This window comes from Eumetopias jubatus, unplaced genomic scaffold (assembly GCF_037043125.1).
Source record: "Eumetopias jubatus isolate StellerSeaLion01/CBP00866 unplaced genomic scaffold, mEumJub1_p1.0 scaffold_10, whole genome shotgun sequence".
In the NCBI taxonomy this organism is placed as follows: Eukaryota; Metazoa; Chordata; class Mammalia; order Carnivora; family Otariidae; genus Eumetopias; species Eumetopias jubatus.
The window spans coordinates 28,655,218-28,670,603 of record NW_028274816.1 but is presented as its reverse complement, the minus strand read 5'-3'; the positions used below and the strand labels follow the sequence as shown (position 1 = coordinate 28,670,603).

The following is a 15,386-nucleotide window of genomic DNA, read 5'->3' as shown; positions in this document are numbered from 1 at the left end:
CTGTTGCCAGTAAAGCATTTTCATTTTAAGCTTCATAATAAGCTGGTCCATTGTTGTCATCATTCCTTGCCTGACATGTGATTTCATTTTATTTCCACAACACAGTAAATTTTGATAGATCACAGTAATTTCAATCCATGAGGAACTTCCAACTGTAGGAGTGAATTAGAAAGATATTTTTATATTGCCTATTTAAGATAACAGGTCCCAGCACCATGCTTCGGGCAAAATACATCAAAAGAATGAACTGAAGTTTAAGTTTCCTTTTAGATCTCAATTTTTATAACATCACAAAAATTCTTGCCTAAAAGCAATCCAAATTATTCAACAGCAAGGTATTCTACATTCACCTCATTCAGCCTGAGGGAAAGAACAAAGTCAGTAGCTGGAGACACTTCTAAGGTTGAAGCACATTCATCTTCTCGTTATGCCTTTTTCAGTCACCAATCCCTGAACATGACACTGGTACCCTCAGAGAGAAAAATGCAAGGAAGAACTCTTTGAAAAGTTTTCTGTGATGTCACATTTGCAAAGGTAATTCTCACGTGAAAAGAAGCAATAAGAAATTCAAGTAATGAAATTTAAATACCATGTCCAACAATTATTGCCATTTTACCCTACCCAAATCAATTAAATTTAACTCTCTCTCTAAATTGGTATTAGGTAGCACTGAATCCCAATTTGATTTTTAAAAAAATACTTTGTATACTTGCTTTTATTTTTTTTTATAATTTTCCTCATTTACTTACACAAATGAATTTTTTATTTTTTATATTTTTATATGAATTTATTTTTCTTAAATATTTTATTTATTTGATAGAGATAAAGAGAGGGAACACAAGCAGGGGGTGGGGAGAGAAAGAAGCAGGCTCCCCACTTAGCAAATGGGGCTCGATCCCTGGACCCCCCAAGATCATGACCTGAGCTGAAGGCAGACGCTCAACTGAGCCACCCAAGCGCCCCTCATTGTTTCTATTTTAAAAAGTGTCTTGCTGTGATTATGAATGAAATGTGAGAACGAAGTGTGGTTTGTCAGCCTCTAATGCTGTTTATGACGGAGCAGGGTTGATACTCAATTTCAGAGGGCTCTGTGGGGATCTTTACCTAAAAGCGTTTATCTACTGAACTACCCAGACATCCTCATTACAAGATAATTCCAAATACAAAGGAAGTCACTGGCACATTATCCAGGAGCTACTTGGATGACAAGTTTCTATTTAGTCGGGTCTTGCAGGCATCAGTCTGTTTTGTGCAGAGCCTGGTCTTTCACACACAAACACACACACACACACACACACACACACCCCACTGGGGTTGTGTAACACTGTGGTCCTGCTTAATAAATGCTTCTTTAAAAAATGTTATTGGGATATAACTGACATATAAAAAGTTACACACATTTAATGTATACATCTTGATGAGTTTGGACATTTGCATGTACCCATCATACCGTCACCACAACCAAGATATGAAACATAACCATAACCTTCCAAAATTTCCTTGTATTCTTTTGCGGGTTTTTTGTCTGTTTGTTACTGATTTGGGGGTTAGAACACTTAATATGAGATATATATTCTTCACATATGTTCAACTTCACCATGTCGTTTTGTTCACTATGGGCACAACATTGAATAAATGTTTCGTGACGATGAACATGACATCAGGTACTATTGTCAATGTTCATTTATTTACATAATCAATGATTTCGTATTGACCACTCAATTTGTGACAGGTCCTGTCTTGGCACCGGTGACAGCATGATGAACAGGAAAACAAGGCCCCTGACCTCATGCGGTTTTACATGTAAGTGAAGAGGGGGAGAAAGTAAACACAGCATACATAAACAAAATCATCTCAAATAGCGTTAAGTGCTATGGAGAAAATACAGTTGAATAATAAGATAGGAAGTGACCAGACAAAACAATGTACAGAGTTTCACTAAAGTGCACAGGGGAAATGGTCTGCTCATCAGGCCGTCCTGCACCTGCAAAAACCAAGGGAGCTCCTATACAGAGAATATTTTGGAAACACGACATATTCCAATAATGGATGTTTGAAGGCCAGGTAAGGAATCAATGTAGCAATAAAAACATCCAACTCACATCAGGTTAGCACTGGGTGGTCTGCTTTAAAAAGTCTCCCCTAAGATTTGGTGGGTATACCTTTATACATATGTAGCTCCGGCCTGTTTCAGCTTTCAAGATTTTATTTTTTATTTATTTATTTGCGAGAGAGAGTGTGCGAGCACATGCAAGCGGAGGGAGGAGCAGAAGGAGAGGTACAAGCACACTCCATGCTGAGTGCAGAGCCTGGCAGAGCCCGGTAGAGTCCGATGTGGGGCTCAATATCATGACCCCGAGATCATGACCTGAGCCCAAATCAAGAGTCAGTCGCTTAACTGACTGAAACACCCAGGCGCCCCATTCTCTTTGAGCTTTTTAAAAGGTGTTTGTCTAGAGGCATCTGGGTGGCTCAGTTGTTAAGCGTCTGCCTTTGGCTGGGGTCATGACCCCGGGGTCCTGGGATGGAGCCCCACATCGGGCTCTCTGCTCAGCGGGAAGCCTGCTTCTCCCTCTCCCACTCCCCCTGCTTGTGTTTCCTCTCTCTCTGTCTCTCTGTCAAAATAAATAAATAAAATCTTTTTAAAAAAATGTGTTTGCCTAAAGACCAGCCACAATACTGATATTTAGCAATGAGAAAAAACATACTTTCCAACTTTGTCTGCAAGACAGAATGCAGAAACTATAAATCCTGAAATGTCTCACAGAGCTGATATCACCTTCACACTCAGAAGTAAGAAAAGGGATGCAATTTTCCAATCAACAAATGAACAAGGTCAAAATGCAATTTGGGAGTGAACAATGGTCATTGCAAATGGTCTAGCTATAGATTATTTACAACCATTTCTTTCAAGACAGCTATCTTAATGCTTCACATGATATTAATTAAGAAACAAACCTTCTCTGAATTTATATAATATCTTTCATGTACTTGATGTAATTTATAAACAGTAATTTATAAAGTCTGTATAATAAAGGTACCTGCAAAAGTGAGGCAGGGGTGTGATGCTCCTTGCTACATGTGAGAAGCTCAGTGTCTTCAGTGAAGTAGCCATATTCATTTCAAGGGCTAATGGTTGGGCAGAAAGTTGGAGAGATGGATGCCAATTCAAGTCTCCTTCGGCATCTTCTGCAATACTGTGGCAGAAAATCTAAGTCAAATATCCCAGTTTATCTTTATTCTTGGTCCTGGTCCATTTGAGCTCCTGTAACAAAACACCCCTTATAACTAACAGACATATACTTCTCACAGTTTTGGGTGCTGATAGTCTGAGATCTGGGAGCCAGCGTGGCCAGATTCTGGCAAAACCCCTCTTCGGAGTCACAGACTGCTGACTTCTTGCTGTGTCCTCACCAGTGAAGAGGTCTTGTCGTTTCTAACACATTGGCCAGAGATCAGTCACAAAGTTTTCTTTCCAAGATAACTCTAGCCCATGTTCACTCGTAATACCAGAACTTTGGGGGACATAATTATTATTTTTAATATTTTGCTTTGTTAATTTACAAGAGGCTGAAGTGAAACATGTATTATTTGAATTGGACTGTAACTGTTTATCTCGGATTTAGTTGATCTCTGCTCTGATTACCAACAGACAAGCAGCTCCTGTTTGGTGTCCCTGTTGGTCTCCTGCCTACGTTCTGCAGTCTTTCTGGAGGGCTGCAGCCAGAGCCACCCAGCCCAGGGGTGTGTGAGGACAAGTGCATCGAAGGCTGCACACAGTGCTCCAGAGGGGACAAATAAAACAGTAAGTCTCCAATTTGCACTTGTCTTATATTAATAAAGAAGAAAGAGTTAGGCCTCTAATATTGACTTGGGAGAACAATCCTACCGTTTCCGTGTGAAATGGCAGTATGTCAGGCTTGAAGAAAGAATGCAAGTTCACTGCCGTGTTCGAATTTCTTGAAGTGATCGAGAGAACATTGAGACTCAGATGTCTTCCATTCCACTTAAATTAGCTCCACTATGACATAAAACAGGGATCTAATCAGACCCGATGTATAATCTGTAAAAAATCCAAAATTGTCAAAAGCTATGTCATTATTACCACAAGCTGCACAGTTTTATGCATATTTTGTAATCTGCATAATATGTCTACATAGTGCTACATATGTGTATATATATATGTATAAATATATTGGATGTTTACTAAAACTACATTTATTATAAAGGCTGTTCAGCCAAAGTAGTTTAGAGACTCTAGTCTAAAACACCATTTTAATCATATTAATCACTTAACTGAGAACTATGTTTACTCTCCACTGGCTACAAGGTATAATCTGAGCCCTTACGTAGCAAATCTGGCCCTCCATGCCATGGTCCTGGTCCCCGTCCTTACCCATATTTCCTACTGCTCTTTTATTCCTGCTAATTGCATGGACCCACTCCATCTTCCCTGACCTGGTTATGATATTTTGAGTATCGGTCTCCTTCTACATGATATTTCCACTGTTGGGGACAGACTGTTATTTCCCCCCTTCTCCAGTGGAAAAGTTCTACACATCTTTTCACCCTGATAGATGGTCCCCTGCTCTGTGAAGAATGCTTCCTTGGTCACGGAGGGTCCACATCTATGTCTCCCCCATGCAGACAGGAGCCCTCTGAGGCAGGAAACACATCTTATTCTTCTCAGCCCATCAGGAATGAATGTTAATCAGGGCCTTCATAAATATATCTAAATCCACTTAGACGTGGAAAACTACCCTTAATGACTGTAATATTTCTCCTCTGGGTCCCAGTAGATTGTCATAGTCAACCTATGACATGTATGATTGTAGGCCAAATATCTTTATAAATTTTACACTGAGGTAAAAATTCCATGATAAAAGATATAGGAATAAAGTAGAGCTCAACAAGACAGACTTGTGTACCCAAACTAATACCAAATATATAATTTCGTAGATCTCTTAAAAGAACTTAGAAATTCTTTGCACTGGGCTTTTTCTGAAAAGCATCTCAGTTGTACAACATCGCCACCTAATGGTAGACTTCAAAACAGTAAGTCAATCCTGTCTTCATGGTGTCAAAGATACACGAAAAGACCTTAGCTTCCGGCCATGGTGGAATAATGCAGGATGAATTTGCCCTTCCTCCAGGGGAAAAAAACAGATAAAATATACCATACAACTGTTTGCAAGACACTAGATAATGGGCAATTAAGGACAGGAGTCCTGTGAAACAGGAAACAGTTGGGGTGCCTGGGTGGCTCAGTCAGTTAAATGGCTGCCTTCGGCTCAGGTCATGATCCTGGGGTCCTGGGATCGAGCCCCACATCCGGCTCCCTGCTCAGTGGAGAGCCTGCTTCTCCCTCTGCCTGCCACTCTGCCTACTTGTGTTCTCTCTCTGTCAAATAAATAAATAAAATCTTAAAAAAAAAAAAAAAAGAAACAGGAAACAGTCGTCCCCAGATTGCGGCTTTGAAAGAGATCCTAGGCCGCAGGCAAGGAGAGAAGGAGTGGGGGGAATGTTCACTCATTAATGACAATGTGTCAATATTTGCTTATCAATTTTAACTGTGTCACACTAATGCAAGATGTTAATTATAGGAGAAACTGTGTTTTTAAGAACTCTTTGTATTTTATGCTCATGTTTTCAGTAAACCTAAAATTGCTCTGCATAGTGTGTGTGGGCAAGGCGTTCAGAGCTCTGGGGGTGCCCCTCGGCACCTAAATAAAGTTGTTTGAAAAAAGAACATTAGTCAGGGTTTACTGTATTTGTCCCTCTCCCCCACCTCGGCTGAGGTCCGCCTGGCTGCCCAACACTGGTTTGATTCCAGGCATAGTGCTCTTGATGTTCTCTGAAGTTAATGATATTCTGGATGTGAGGTGACTCTGCAGTGGCCTCATGTCATATTCATGATGCTCTGTGTCCTACTGGTTCTGGGGCCAGTCAGTAGCAGCACATCCAGGGCACCTTAGACCAGGCCCAGCTCCCCACTCATTGCTGTGTGCAGTGGTAGTTTGGTAGTCAAGGTCGGATTTTTCATTATCAAGATTTGACTTAAAAAAAAAATAAAAAGATCTGGGGCTCCTGGGTGCCTCAGTAGTTAAGCGTCTGCCTTCAGCTCAGGTCATGATCCCGGGGTCCTGGGCTCCCTCCTCAGCGGGAAACCTGCTTCTCCCTCTCCCTCTGCTGCTCCCTCTGCTTGTGCTCTCTCTCTGACAAATAAATTAAAATCCTTAAAAAAATAAAATAAAAAGATCTGACTCTATACAGAGACAAAGTGGACACTGGATGGGGTGCCTGGGTGGCTCAATCGGCGAAGCATCTGACTTTAGCTCAGGTCATGATCCCAGGGTCCTGGGATTGAGCCCCCACGTCAGTCTCCCTGCTCAGCGGGGAGCCTGCTTCTCCCTCTCCCTCTCCCTCTGCCAGCCACTCCTCCTGCTTGTGCTCTCTCTCACTCTCTCTCACTTGCTCACTCTCTCTCAAATAAATAAATAAAATCTTCTTAAAAAAGAAAAAGAAAAAAGTTGACACTGGAGAGTCTGCCCCTCTGGAGGAGAGACAACATATTTTTGAGTAGCTATGACCAATTGAAAATGAATTTGCAGGGCCTGAGTCAAGTTCAGCGGCACCCTTCTGGGAGACATGGTATCAGCAACAATAAAGTTGGAGACCATGCATAAAGACCTAGAAACATCTGACCTTTTACTTGGGTGTAAAGTACACATTCCAAAACTACCAAAAGAGGACAAATGTCAAGACAAAAAACAAGTCGAGCTAATGGCCAACATACCAGCAGAACAGTCTTTACCAGCTATATCAGAGTACCAAAGTCAAGTCACTGCTGCTGTTAACATCTGCAAAAGCCTTCAGGAATGGGCGCCTGGGTGGCTCAGTCGGTTGGGCGACTGCCTTCGGCTCAGGTCATGATCCTGGAGTCCCAGGATCGAGTCCCGCAACGGGCTCCCTGCTCGGCGAGGAGCCTGCTTCTCCCTCTGACCCTCCCCCCTCTCATGTACTCTCTCTCTCTCTAATTCTCGCTCTCTCAAATAAATAAATCTTAAAAAAAAAAAAAGGTCTTCAGAAAAATTAAGGAAAATTTCAGGGAGCTCTCAGAGATGCTCTAGAGAAAAATTCTCATCTTCACGGAAGCCTGACACTGTTTTCAAAAAGAAACTGAATGAACGAACAAAAGAGTGAAGACATTTGTTACACAAGATAAAGGAATAGTACAAAAAACTCTTTTTAAAAACTCAGATCAAGCTTCTGGGCAAACACTGCAGAAGATGAGGGACGGGCCTCCTGTTCCTGGAGAAGGCATGGATGGTGGAGCCTGGAACTGGATGAAACAAGTTCATCAGAAGACAAGACCACGTGGAAAGTGTACCGAAGGAAAGACAATGATCGGTATGGCTTGAGTTTAAAAAGAAACCAGCTGCATACTAACTGAACTCAAGAATATGAAATAATCGGGCCTTGAAAGATCATCTGAAATGTCCCTAAACCAAAAGCTTCACTGCAATCAGGGGTGGGGGGGAGCACAGTTAGAAAGGGAGATGCCACAGCTCCAGTGGAAACTTCACATCCTCCTTCAAGGGTTATCAGCATAAAAATCATTTTCACCAAATACCTAATTTACACAGAATGTACCCTGCAGAGATGTACGAGAATCTTTCAAAAACAGATGACAAGACATGCCGGTAATGCAAAGAGCTGGACACCTACAAAACACTAGCCAAAATTCTGTCAGGAAAATTCTAAAGAATAGTGTGTTATTACTGAATCCTATTCAAAGAAGAGCTCACGACAATGAGTTAGGAGCTCTGTTGGCTGAGAGACAGCTCCAAACTTAAGAAAGTGCATACCTGAGACCAAAAAAAAAAAGAAAAGAAAAAGAAAAACTGAAAAGAATGTAAGTTTCCAAAAAAATATCCTTATGTCCCTGATGTTGCAAATAGGACATTTGGCAGAGGGCAAAGACCACCAGGGCATCCTCTGGATGTCCAGATCCCCAAGGAAGGAGTAGCACTAGGCTGCGGTTGGTTGAGGAGCCAGGGTCCCTCCAAGGATCAGGAGCCCAGGGGAAAGACTGCTCTGGCAGGTCAGCTCCATCCTAACACAGCAGATCTTTTTCAAGATCTCAAGATTGTGAGGATAACCTGGTCCTCCTGGTGCAGACGGCAGCTTGGGACTTTCTTTTGACTCAACAAATCACAGGATCCGAATTCCCATTGACCTAGACCCTGGTCCTCCCTCTTGCCCCTTGCCGGACTTCAGATGTTTTAGAAAACCTTAAGGGGATTTCTCAGGGGGGATAGGACTCTCTGGTCTTCCCCCCATTCGGGCCCCGCACTTCCTCCCCATCCTCCATCAGCCACAGGAAAAGTCTCTGCATCGAAGGCTGTCCACACAGCCTGAAAACAGAAGTGAGTCACCACTGAGCTGACCCCACCTTCCATTGCTCCTACAGCTGTAGAACCAGAACCACAACAAGATGTTATCTCTCCACTAAAATATTTTTCTAATATTATTTTAGTCGTATTGCTATTAAGCAATCCTGTAATGTCTACAGTGAAAACCACTTGGAATTATACTTCATGGACAATGTTCTATAGTTGTGGATTATTTCAATGTGACACTAAGTTAATTGCTTCATTGTATCCTATTTGCAAGCAGCGTAATTACAGCTTTTTGTTGTTTTTAGCAAGTCTTCTAAAATAATCCAGGAGGCCAGGATTTCATTTTGCCTTTCTTTTAAAATAATTTTCATGTCGCTCTTCTGGTTTTATTGCCATTGATTACACAACATCTCAATGGTGGACCTGATAGAATTACAACATTGAGGATTGCAGATTATTTTGTGCCTGATGTGAATGTGAATCAGATTTAACCCTGAGGCCACCTGCCTCCACTCTGCTCAACCTGCCCTTCTGTCCAGCTGGGGTGCTGACTGGGAGGCAAACAACCTTGACTCTGAAAGGCAACCCAGGTTCCTAGGTCAAGCCCAGCCACTCTTCACCCAGAGCCCGCCCCAGACAAAATTACGAAGGTGACCAAGGCTTTCCAGGACCCCAACTCCCTTCCCTGTCCTGTGTCCTGTAACACCCTGCCCCATCACAAGCCTGGATTTGGGGCTGGACAGGACCTCAGAGGCTGGCAGTCAACTCCCACCCCTCCTTCCCTGAACTGTCTCTCCTTTACAACAGCACACTCAATGGAAACAGCTTAAAACTCTAAATGGGACCATGAGTCCATGATGCTCAAAGCCCACCAATGCCTCCAAATCACACTGAGATTCAAATCCATGCTCCTGGTCCAAACATGCATATGTCCAAGCCCCTCCTACTTAGCCACTGACCATCCTTCTGTCCAACTAGCCTCTCAAGTTCACTTGTGCCATTTCCTCTGCCAGGTACACCTTTCCCCAGATGGGTGGGTGCTGCCTCCATTTAGACAACAACGCTCGTCCTGTCTTCTGAAAGTGCCCTTTCCTGACCACCCCAGGCCAGTGGCTCTGCTCACTCATCCCTCTCTGTTCCTTCACCCTATTTATGGCCTCAGAGCCATCATCCTTTCTGAAATCGTATTTCCATGTTTATTCACATGTGATTTCTGCATCACTTTCTGCACTAAAAGGGCAAGTAGGGCAGAAAGATGATCGTATTTCTGCCAAGCCCTCTTTCCTGTCAAGCACAGAACAGGCACTCAAGGATTTGGGAAACTGAGCAAGAAACGAACAAGTGAATCCAGTGGGAAGACACCCGTGAAACCTCAGACCTGCCCAAACAGCCATTGTGGGCCTCCCAGTGCTGGACCCACATATGTGTAGAGCCTCCTTGGAGCCTTCCCTGGACCCCGCTGCTCCCACGGGCTGAATGTTCCCTAAAGAACACAGGCTTTGCCCTAGAAATGTCTCCTCTGTCAGGCATGGGTTTCAGGCCAAAGACTCCATGTTAACACAGCTCCTGGAGAGGGCAGGGGAAGGTCAAGGTTGTGGGGAAAGAGGAGGAGGCGTGGAGGGGTAGCCACGCCTCCTGTGCTGGGTGTTGCACAGGAAGGAGCTCAGGTGCTTTTTTGGTAAAAGAAAAGCCACCAGACCTCAAGGCCCCGGTTTTTCACTGGTTTGGGGAGTCCCTATAGCAAGGAGGGACTTGCGAGCACTAAACACTCAGCCCTTCCCTAGGAGTCATGGCTAATATTTGCGAGGCTCAGAACTCAACAAAGCACAGATCTTCACAGGAACTCCACACTGTTCTCTACTTCATCCTCTCAAAACCCACCAATGGCTCCCCCCTAGTGCAGTGGTCCCATGTAGAGATGAGGAAGCTGAGGCCCAAACAAGTTCCAAATTATGAAACACTGACACGTGGTTGTCAACTCATGATCTGAAGCCCAGGGACAAGGCTCACCTCTCTACTTTCCTAGCTGGGTTCCTTTGGGCACATTCCCCTAAACCTGCTCCCTCGAATTCCTCAACTCAGACAGAGGTGCACAGGTTAAATGAAATGAACTTGCGGAAAACTCTTAGCACATGGTAAAAGAAGTTGCTATTTTTATGATCACCCTCTAAGTTATTGGCGCTGAATCTGGGACATCCATCCCAAAATCCCATTCATTTTCCATTCTCTGAAAAGCTGCTTGGCCTCTGTTTAAGCTTTTATTGGCTGGCAGACTACAACAAGAGGCAGCATGAGGACCTCTCCTGGGGGAAATGGTCATTTACTCAGGAGGAGCTGCTCCAGAGATTGCAAATATGCATGTGCTTGGGCCACGTGTGCATAGGTTGGAAGCCTATGAGCACACTCTTCCAGGGGCAGAGCTGCACATCAGTGCGTGCGGGAGGGACAGGGGCTCAGCCTTGAGTACGGATCATGGGAATGGTCCCTGGAGCTGAGAAAGATCAAGGGAAGAGAGGGTCAGTCATGCCAGGCTCACTGTGAGTGGGCAAGAGACAATGGGAGTGTAATTAGCAAACGCAGTCCTAATTAGAACCAAGGGTTCTTTCTGCAAGTGAGAGAAACATTTTGGAGGTAACTATGGGAACAAACAGGAAAGGGTCCTTAAAGTAACACTGGAAATTAACTTGTGCTTCTCTGCAACAGTAACAGCTGAAACCCAGGGGATGCTCCCCCTGCCCCAGCACTCACATCTAATTCAGTATCCCCAGCATTAGGGTCTGAGCCTTTTATCAAGTTCAGAGGGTGGCAAGGTGTCTGCCTCCCTCCTGGCCATTGGTGACCTGAAGAGCTTTCACACAGACCACTCACTGCCCCATGTGGGAACTTGATAGGACTGTAATTCTTAAATAATTCTCTAGAATGGTAGGTGTTTCCAGTGTGGCTCTTGAAATTCAGTGTCTCCATGTTGTTCTATTTGTAGGTGGTATTTTGTGGCTACTAATGAGTCCACTAACATAATCAGAAACACAGAATTTTCTTTTTTCTTAAAATGAGACTTTTTCTTTCTTCTGCTTTCATTGCTGGTATATGAGTAAGAACAGTATTTTGGTTGGCTCTGTTTAACAAGGCCCCATAACACGAACACTAACAGGGAATTTTACATGAGTGGACTCACAAGATTTGGAATGCAATGTTTATTTCAGCTGTAACAAGAGCTGAGTTACTCTAGTTATAACACTAATGCGTTTTTTTTTTGTTTTTTTTTTGTTTTTTTTGAAGCAACCAAAGTATTTATTCGAGGTCTTAGGGATTGCAATCTGGGAGGCACAGAGTTGACTGAAATCAAAAGTGTGCTCCAAGTTGCTTGTGCACATAGAATGAATGCTTATAAAGGTAAAAACCAAGAGGTTATATAACTTCTTTTGATAGAATTATGATTGGTGTTGGCAGATTTTAAACTATCTAATGCATCATTGGATATTTAGCCAGCAGAATTTTCATGATCTCTCTTTCAGTCCAAAGTAGAAGGATGTGTTTCAGGAGGTTGTCCAGTTGCAATTGACAAAACTCAAAAGTTCATGGTGCTTTGAGAACTGGAACAGGAGATTTGCATGGGCCCTACTTCCTCAGTGTCCTTTTGTCTCTATTTTGAGTGATTTTCTTAGCAATGCTGACTTCATTTGGAATCTTCTTTCACAGATGAGAATCCAGGGTGCTTTCAAGAAGCTATTGATACTGGCTAACACATAACACTAATATGTTTAACAAGATCAATTTTTGATTTAAGAAAGGGTAAGGTTGTGAAACATTTTGTATGGCCGAGCATCCCTTTCTTCACTATTCATCATGTGTAGTTGTAACAACAGCTCAACAAGTCAGTGTTCTCCACCACAAGCCTGATTGACATCTGCCAGAACGAGCCTTTCAAAGAACACATTTCAGTTAGGTTTGGCACAGAAGAAATGGCGTCATCAGAATGTTTAAGAGAAACACTGAACTCATATTTAACCCTAAGGCCAAGAGCTTCTTACCGTTCACAAGCTAAACTCCCTTGGATGATCCTTAAGACGCAATCTCAATCTTAACTCTGAAAGGTGCCCCAGGCAGGCCCCTCCCAAATTCACTGGACAAACCCAGCACTCTAGCCAGGCCAGTCCCCAACAGGAATATGATGACTCTAACAGAGACATTTTCAGAACCTTGACCACGGGCTCTCTTCTGTGCCCTTCACCTCCTGTCCCCATCACAAGCCTGGACTTGGGGTTGGAAAGTACCTCAAAGGCCAGGCTGTCGACCCTTGCCTCTCGCAGATGGCCCCCTCCATCCTCAGCCACTGCCTGCCAACCCAGTGACAGTTGGAACTAACGTCCATGGACAGTTTAGAACTCTAAACTTCCTAATTTCTGTTATTATGTCAAGGTCAGTTGTTTGTTTGTTTGTTTTTCTCAGAGCCTGCACTGGCTGTTTCCTCTGCCAGGAACACCTTTCCCCAGACAGGTGGGTGCTGCCTTCTTCATTTAGATACCAACCCTGCCCTGACTTCTTGAAGCGCCTTTCCTGACCACCGCAGGCTAGTGTCTGTGCTCACTCATCCCTCGCTATTCCTTCTATTCACGGCCCCAGAGCACCCAATCTCTCTGAAGGAATTTTATTTCCTCGTGTATTGTCTGCATTTCCCTCTGAATGGTAAAGGTTGTTAGGACGGAGTTTATCTTATCCCCACTGAGCCCTCTCTCCCATCCAGCACATGACAGGCACTCATTAAGGATGTGGGGAATTGAGCAAGAAATGAGAGTGAATCCAGAGGGGAGGACCTGAGACCTCAGACAGTCCTGGCAGTTCTGCGCCTCCTAGTGCAGGACACACACATCTGTGGTGCCTCCTTGAGCCTCACCTGGGATGCTGTTGTTTCCCCCTGCCACTGGATCTCAGGGACCCAAAACATTTCACTGGCCTGGACAGTCCCAAGTGAGGAGGGGGGAAAGTGCAAGCACTTAGCAAGTCTCCCCTGGGTCTAGTAACGAATGCTTGTAAGCACACAACTCTCGAAGTGCAGAGTGCCATATTGCCCCCACACCAGGTTTCTATTTATCTCATTTGACCCCACTGTGGCTCTCCTTGAGGAAAGGAATGGCACGCAGAAGTGAGGAAACTGGGTCTCAAACAAGTTCTAGAACTGTAAGTTTTTTCAAAGTGACTCTTGAAATTCGATGTCTCCATGTTATTCTATTTGTAGGTGGTGCAATGACAGTATCTTTGTTCTTATTAAAAAGTCCACTAAAATAATCAGAAACACAGAAAGAATGTTGTCTTTCTTCTGAAATAATTTTGATTTCTTTCTCTGTTTCCCTGCTTTAAGTGATTGTACAATATGGAGAACTAACAGGATTATAATGTTTAGGATGTTTTTTTATAAATGTTCATTACACAAAACATGAATTATACTTTTGTCATTACTATTTCATCCAGAAACAGGAATACTTTTTCTCTCTTCTGATGTAATGTTGGACTTTCTTGCAATTGTTTTCACTGCTGTTGCTAAATAATTGTATATTTGCTTAAATTGAAGCCCAATAGAATTATGATTTCTAAGATAGTGCTTCATAAATGGATCTTTCTTGGAAGTAAATTTGGTGAGTGGCTTGTTTCTTTGTCCCAGATGGTGTAAGGATAGTATTTCGGAGATGGTTGTTTATTAAGGTCCCATAATGAGAATCTATCATGAGGGATTTTACACCTAAAGAGATTTGAAACACAAAGTCTACTTCTGTGTGCCAAGAGCTGAACTGACTCTACTTACAAAGGCAGATCTAACTAACTAAGTTATTTTTGAAAGAAAGTAGTCTGTGAAACTTCTATAGGCCAAGTGTCACTTCCTTCGGTATTCACCTTGTATTTAAGTGTATTAACAGCTCCAAGGAGACCTGCCTGTGGATTCAGACACCTTCAGCCTCCAGCCTCAAAATCCAGCTCTGCACAAAGATGACCAACACAGAGAGGGAGTTTGCCTTCAGAGGCAACCCAGTCTCACAGTTTTCTTCGTATGGCACCCGACTCTGTGCCCCTTACCCACTGCTGACCCCACTGACCTTGACTAACAGCCCTTAGAACCAGCCTTTCAGGGAGCATGCTTTGGTGAATGAAAATGTAGGTAAAGTGGAGTCACTGGGATGCATGAAAGGGAATCCGAACTTAGATCTAACCTGAAGCCACAAGGTGCTGCACCCTCTCCAGGCTAACATTCCAGCCCAGTGTTCTACCACGCCCAGCCCAAGGCCAAATTATGATGCTGAAAACACTTTCTAGGACTCCTAATTCCCTTCTCTGTTCTAATGTCCTTCACCTCTCCCTCCCCATCACAAGGCTTATCTTGGGAATGGAAAGGACCCCAGTGGAGCTGTCAACCCTTCCCTGCTCCCAGATTGCTACCTCCATCCTCAGGCACTGCCAGGCCAACCCAGCGACAGTTGGGGCTGATATCCACAGACAGTCTCGAACTCTGTCTTGCACCAGCACAGAGCAAGGTCACCCAGCCCGTGGTGAGGAGCAGCCCACCACAGCTGGACCTTGGGAAGCCCTCCTTCTCCTGGGTTCAGTTTCCTGTCACTATGGCAGGACTGCCGGGACCCATCTACAAGGCTGTGGGCACGCGGCTACCCTACAACCCTCACAGTATTGTCCACGCACAGGTCATGGCGAGTCACAGGTGGAAACGACTGTCTACAAACGAGCTGGGCAACAGCAGGTCACTTTCCCAATGACCCTGAGGTCTTTGCAAATGGTGATCTGAATGAGGTGGGGTCCAGGAGTAAATGTATTCCATTGCTCAAGTTAACAACATGCAGACTACTTCCCAGTCCTGTGGAGATGGGCATAACGCACACAATAGTGCACATCTCTAACCTTGGCCGCAGGTGAATGAGACTATTATAGAAACTACGTAAAAAATTCCCAATGTGTCTCCCACTCAGTTAGTTTCTAAAG

The 15,386-nt window shown here is 43.8% G+C and overlaps 1 protein-coding gene across 1 annotated transcript in view; it reads right to left on the bottom strand.

Annotated features, from left to right (window-relative positions):
• Positions 1-15,386, bottom strand: part of LOC148163179 (uncharacterized) — a 184,910-nt gene that overhangs the window by 146,020 nt on the left and 23,504 nt on the right. The window contains exons 4-5 of the mRNA XM_088027497.1: positions 3,890-4,063; positions 3,042-3,265 (exon numbers count right to left, since the gene is read on the bottom strand). The gene's annotated coding sequence lies outside the window, so the exon portion shown is untranslated. The remainder of the gene's footprint in view (positions 1-3,041; positions 3,266-3,889; positions 4,064-15,386) is intronic.